Genomic DNA, 6,735 nt, shown 5'->3' with positions numbered 1-6,735 from the left:
TCTTCAGTTGTACACCAGGTCTCTATGATTGCGACTGGAAGGCACCTAACAACAATAGTGGGGCTAGAGGGAGTTAACTAATCTCAGTCTCCCTCATGCTAAATTCAGTCAAGTTTGACCTCCCCCTGAGTGCTTTCTCTCTTAGAGATAAGTAAGGGAACTGGTTCAACTGTCATCCACATGATACGGGGAAGAAGGAGAGAGATAATCTCTCTCTCTCAGTCCTGAAGACAAAGAGGTGTGTAGCATGGCCATGTGAGTCACCTAGAATTTGCCACCTTACTGAGGATGCCTCAACAATCTTGCTCCCCTTGAGAATCTTGTAACTGAGAAAGTAAAAACTTAGGGGGTTTATTATTTTCTTTAAAATTTTTGTTTGTTGGTTGGTTGACTATGTTTGTTTTTGAGATTTCTTGGACTGGGTGGTTTTAGAATTGCCATATTTTCTTCAAAGTATTTAAACACTTTCATGGAGTCATTTTTAACACCTGTGCTCAATGCAATCTGGTGTGATTTCTTGCTTGCTACTCCCAGGGATGTTCATTTTGCATCAGAATAATTGAAAATTTCAGTAGTTTCTCTGTGCATCATGCTATACTGAGCAAATAACTGGAGAAGCTGTACTGAATGAAAAACACATCAAGATTGTAATAAACCATGTCACTAGTCTGTGATATGTAGATGACATAAAACTGCATGTTGTAAGATAGTATGACTTGAAAAACTTACTGATTGAGACCAGGGACTGCTGCCTTCACTTTAGATTACAATTCAATGTAATGGAAATCAAAATCCTCACTGTGAGACCACTAGAAAATATCATGATAAATTCAGATAAGACTGTAGCTGTGAAGGAGTTCACAACTACAAACAATCTTCACGGAAGCCGCAGTCAATTACACGATGCATTTCATTGAGAAAATCTGCTGCACAAGACATCTTTAAAAGGTTGAAGAGCGGGACTTCCGACGGAGTGACACGTACCAGAGGGACTCCGTAGAATCCAGCCCAGGAGAGTTGCTTAGAGGGAACTTTAACACAACTAGAACACAACGGAGCATCATAAAGATAAGTAGGCACAGACCCATGGGGTTATGAAGGGCTTGGGGCTTTTGGCTTACCTCAGTGGAAGCTGGCTGGGGCTTGAACTTGGCCTTGCCACTGTCTCTGGCGGAGCCAGGACCATTTGGAGCCCTTAGGGGGATTTGGTCTCAACACAGCCACAGTTTACCCCCGCCAGCTTCAGGGCAGGAACTGGACCCTTGTAGCTCCATGGGCAGGGTTGGGGGCTCAGCTATATTGTTGCTTCTGTTTACATCTCCCCCCGCCCCACGGTCTTTGAGGGCTGCGCAGGGGCTTTTTATTGGCTCAACTGCGGCAACTGCGGCTTGCCACTGGTGCCTCAGGGTAGGGACTAAACTCTTGCAGATCCAATGACGGGAAGTGGGACTAAGCTACATAGTTGCTTTCCTTTCCCTCTCTCCCCCATATTCCCCTCACAGTCTAAACGGTCTTACTTCTTAATTTTATTTTCTTTCCCCTCTGTCTCCTTCCTGTTCTCTCACATGCCACTGCTGCTGACCCCCAGACCACTATCAGCAGCCTAGGGCACTATGCCTGTACCATACCCAGCTCGGTGAGCTCCATCCTGTGTAGCTAGCCCCACCCTGTGTAGCTAGCCCGAGGCTAGGGAAAGCCCTGCTTTTCCCACAGGGGATACTCCACCCAACTTCTCACTGGGGAATTCCTGCCTGTGTACCTGGGGGCATAAGGCAGCTCAGCCAACACTCATCAACATTCCAAGCTGTTTCAGCAACCTCTGCCCAACCTCCGCAACACCAAAGGAGGCAACCCACCAGCCTACTGGGGCACTCCCCTGATAGGGAAGCTACAGGCAGATAAAGGGGTAGGTTAATTCCATAGTTATAATTAGCTGTAGGCAGTTCAAAGAAACATTCCTACAAGTCTCCTAGAGAGAGCCAGTGCTCTTAGACTCCCTGGAAAATGGCACCTGGCTCCTCTAAAACAATGCAACGCAAGCAGCCATCAGCCCCAACCACCTCAACAAAAAAACAGGAGAAACAAAAGGCAATGGCAGAAGATATCCCGAACATAACAACCTACATAGAAGAACCAGGCATTGAACTGCCACAGAAAGAAATTTTCAGAATCCTGCTTGGAGTCATACAGAAAAAGGATAAAATGATAGAGGAGATAAAGGCCGTACACCAAAGGGAAATACAGGAGCTTAGGGAGGAGATAACAAAAACTAAAAGCAGAGACACAGAGCTTGAGAATTGACTGGAGGAATCAGAGAAGCGCATCAGTGACTTGGAGGACAGCCAAGCAGACTTCAACAAACCCGAAGAAAAATCTAATAAGATCATCAGATCAAGTCCATTGGCTGGCCTTTACAATACGCAGGGCAAAATGTAGCTTTCTACCCTTACCGGAAGTCCTTTGCCTGGCTCGAGGGAGACGCCGAGGGAAGCGTAATTTCCACAGCCTGACCAGAAGTCCCTTGGCTGGACTGCAGGGAAACGCCTGGCAGAGCCTAGCTTTCCCAGCAGTCCAGGAAGTTCATTTCCTGGCTTGCGTGGTGACTCGTGGCAAAGACCCATTTCCCCATTCCACCAGGAAGTCTTTTGCCTGGCCTACTGGTAGGCACCGGGCAGAGCCTCACACTCCCATCCTGCCAGGTAGTCGCTTGCCAAGCTGGTGGGGAGACAGCATGCAAAGCCTCGCTTCCCCACAATGCCCGGAAGTCCCATGTATGGCTATAAGGGAGACACAAGGCGAAGCCTCCCTTCTCCAACTTCTTGGAAGTCTGTTTCCTGGCTTGAAGGCTGACCAAGCCATTTGTCCCTCCACAGCCGCCTTAAATTGACCCCACCTGTGTTTACCAGCCAATTAGGGATGATAAGCTAACAATCCCAGTGAGCAAACCTTTTTGTGAAGCACAGGAAGTTACACAAAGCTCCACTCTTTATTGTAATTACGACCCGCAGGAACTCCAGGATGAAAGGCTGCCCATATCCTAATGATTATTGGAAATTGTAATGCTTGTTGACCACAGTAATATTAATTTCTGTGAGGACTCTTGAAATGACAAACATAACCGCAGGTGACGCAAATCAAAAGGGCAGCCTAGGAAATGCAGGATTCACGGTTTTCCTTCCCAGCCAAGCAAGTCCAGGAGGTAAGTGTTGGACGGAGATAAGTCAAAATGTTTGAGGCCCCATTTAATAGAGCAGGCTAAGCACCAGAAGGATAATTACTTCAAGAACCTCCTGGAGATAAGCTTGGAGCTAAAATATGAGAAAGGGCTTGAAGCACCATTGAACTAATGTAAAAACTATTCCTGACCTTTCCTGGCTTAAAGTTTCAACGGATTTCAAGCATTCTCATATGTCAATATTGTAGGTATAGAAAAATGTTATGCTCATTAAAGTGAAAATGGCTAAAGATATGACTGAAGGGAGGTTCACGCAGCTATGTGATTGTGATATTCTAGGGAATTTGGAGCACCAAATTCACAAAAACTCGTGAATAAAGAGTGTTTTTTTAATCAACAAAAAGTGTCTCTCAAGAAAGCATCCTACCCACAGCTACCCAAAATCAAAAGTCCAATATTATTGCTCTGGACTGACCTTCAGTCAGCAAAAGACCTGATGCCATGGGAAGCGGCGGATCCTCAGCCTGGTCTGGAGTCCTTTTCATGGCTCAAGGAAAAACTCCGGGGAAAGTCTCGCTTCCCCAGGCTGGCATGAAGTCTGTTTTCCTTGCTGTCTTGGAGGCCTCAGGTGAAGCCTCGCTCCCCCAGCTACCCAGAACTCTGTTGCCTGGCCTTCGGCGAGGCGCCAGACAAATCCTCACTTCCCCAGCCTTCCCGGAAGGTCAATGACTCCCCTGCTGGAGACGCTGGGCCAGGCCACGCTTTCCAGTCTGACCGTGAGACTGTTCTGTGGCCTGATTGGAGAAGCAAAAGTATTCTCACTTTCACAGCGTGCTGGCAAATCCATTGGCTGGCCTTTGCAATATGCAGGGCAAAACATAGCTTTCTAGCCTGACCGGAAGTCCTTTGCCCAGGGAAGCATAATTTCCACAGTCTGACCAGAAGTCCCTTAGCTGGACTGCAGGGAAACGCCTGACAGAGCCTAGCTTTCCCAGCAGTCCGGGAAGAAAAGAAAAAAGAAAGAAAAAAAAAAAAAAGATCATCAGAGAAGCTGAAGAAAACCTAAGAGCTATGTCTGATGCTATGAAGCGGAACAACATTAGAAATATTGGTGTACCGGAGGAAGACAACAAAGAAGTCACCTGCAATAATAGTGAGAACATTCTTGGAGGAAAACTTTCCCAGCTTAATGAATGAAAAGCAGGCAACAATTCAGGAGGCTGAAAAAACACCAGCTAGACTGAATCCCAAGAAGAAGTCACCAAAGCACATAATAGTTAAACTATCCAACTTTGAGGAAAAGGAGAAAATCATGAAAGCGTCTAGGGAAAAACAAGCAATCACATATAAAGGTTCCCAAATAAGAATATGCTCAGACCTATCAGCAGAAACTATGAAGAAGAAGAGAGAGTGGAATAATATATTCCAAAAATTGAAGGAAAACAAGGCAAACGCAAGACTACTGTACCCAGCCAAATTATCGATCAAGATAGATGGAGAGGTAAGAGTCTTCCCAGACAAGCAAAAACTCAAAGAATACATAAGAATCAACCCAGCCCTACAAAAGATCCTTTCCGACCCAGGATGGGCAGAAGAAAAACACTCACCAAGCTTAAATAAGAGACCGCCACATAGAACAACCTCACCCAGAGGGCAGCAAAGGCAAAACAGACCCCAAGATAGCATTGGCTTAAGGATGGAAAGAAGCCAAGAATAACACACACACACACACACACACACACACACACACATGCATAACACACTAATGAGAAAGTAAAGTAGGAAAACACCCAACACAAAAGGTATAAGATGACATCACAGAGTCCGAACATGGAGATAATAACCCTGAATATCAACGGCCTGAACCCAGGTATTGAAAGACTGAGACTAGCAGACTGGTTTAGAAAACGCAACCCATCAATCTGCTGCCTACAGGAGACACATCCAAGGCTACAGACAAAAATATGCTGAGAATCAAAGGTTGGAGAAAGTCATACCAAACAAACAGCAGTTCAAAAAAACAGGGGTTGCAATCCTAATCTCGGATAAAATTGACCTCAAAGTGTAAACCATAAAAAGAGATAAGGAGGGACACTATATAATGCTCAAGGGAATGGTAGATAAAGAACCGCTAAGCGTTGTAAACATATATTCCCCGAATGAGAGACTTGCGGAATATGTCAATCAAACACTACAAAAGATGAAAAAAGAAATCACAGTCTCGACAGTTATAGTTGGTGACTTCAACACACCACTCTCTGAGAAAGATAGATCATGGAAAGAAACTCAGCAAGGAAGATAGAGATCTAAACATGACCATTACACAATTTGACCTGATAGATATTTACAGAGCTTTTCATCCAAATACAAAGAAGTTCACATTCTTTTCAAGTCCCCATGGCACTTATTCGAAGATAGACCACATGCTGGGGCATAAGGCAAATCTACGTAAATTGAAGTACATTAATATCATACAGACGTCTCTGTCTGACCACTGTGCCATAAGGCTGGAAATCAATAAAAGGAAGACAGAGAAAACAAGAGCAAACAATTGAAGGATGAATACCTCTCTACTGCAAACGGAGTGCATACTGGCGTAGATCAGAGATGAAATTAGGAAATTTCTAGAAACCAACAAGAATGAGCACACGACATACCAAAATTTATGGGACACAGCAAAGGCAGTCATCAGAGAAAGCTTCATAGCAATACATGCACACCTGAGAAAGGAAGAGAGACTCATGACAGATGAGCTGACACAAAATTTACAACAGAGTCAGCAGGACAATCCTACTAATAGCAAAAGAAAAGAAATTATAAAAATTAGGGCTGAGATTCAGGAGAGGGAAAATAAGAAAACTATGGGAAAAAATTAAGGCTGCTAAAAGTTGGTTCTTTGAAAGGATAAACAGAATCGACAGACCAGTTGCAAATTTAACCAAAGAAAGAAGGGAACAAATTTCAATAGCAAGAATAAGGGATGAAAGAGGGGACATTACAGCAGACCCAAATGAAATGAAAAGGATAGATACACAGTACTACGAATAATTGTACTCCAATGAATTCAACAATTTGGAAGACATGGATAAATTCTTGGAAAAACAATCCCTCCCTAGACTGTCCTCGGTGGACGTGAAGAATCTCAACAGACCCATATCAATAGAAGAAACAGGCAAGGTTATCAAGGGACTACCAACAAAAAAATCCTCTGTACCAGATAGCTTCACTGGAGAATTCTACGAAGCATTTAGGGAAGAACTAACACCAATCCTACACAAACTCTTCCAGAGCATAGAAAAAGATGGCAAACTGCTGAAGCCCTTGTATAAAGCTAGTATAACTCTGATACCAAAACCGGGCAAGGATCCCACAAGAATTGAGAACTACAGACCAATATCCGTAATGAACATTGATGCAAAAATCCTTAACAATGTACGAGCCAACAGAATGCAAAAGTATATAAAACAAATAATTCACCATGACCAAGTGGGATTCATACCAGGGATGCAGGGATGGTTCAACATACGAAAGACCATTAGCATTATTCGTCACATTGACAT

Source organism: Echinops telfairi, unplaced genomic scaffold (genome assembly GCF_000313985.2).
Source record: "Echinops telfairi isolate 266 unplaced genomic scaffold, ASM31398v2 ScPeMD7_74;HRSCAF=306, whole genome shotgun sequence".
Lineage (NCBI taxonomy): Eukaryota > Metazoa > Chordata > Mammalia > Afrosoricida > Tenrecidae > Echinops > Echinops telfairi.
Note: the sequence above shows the minus strand (reverse complement) of the source record.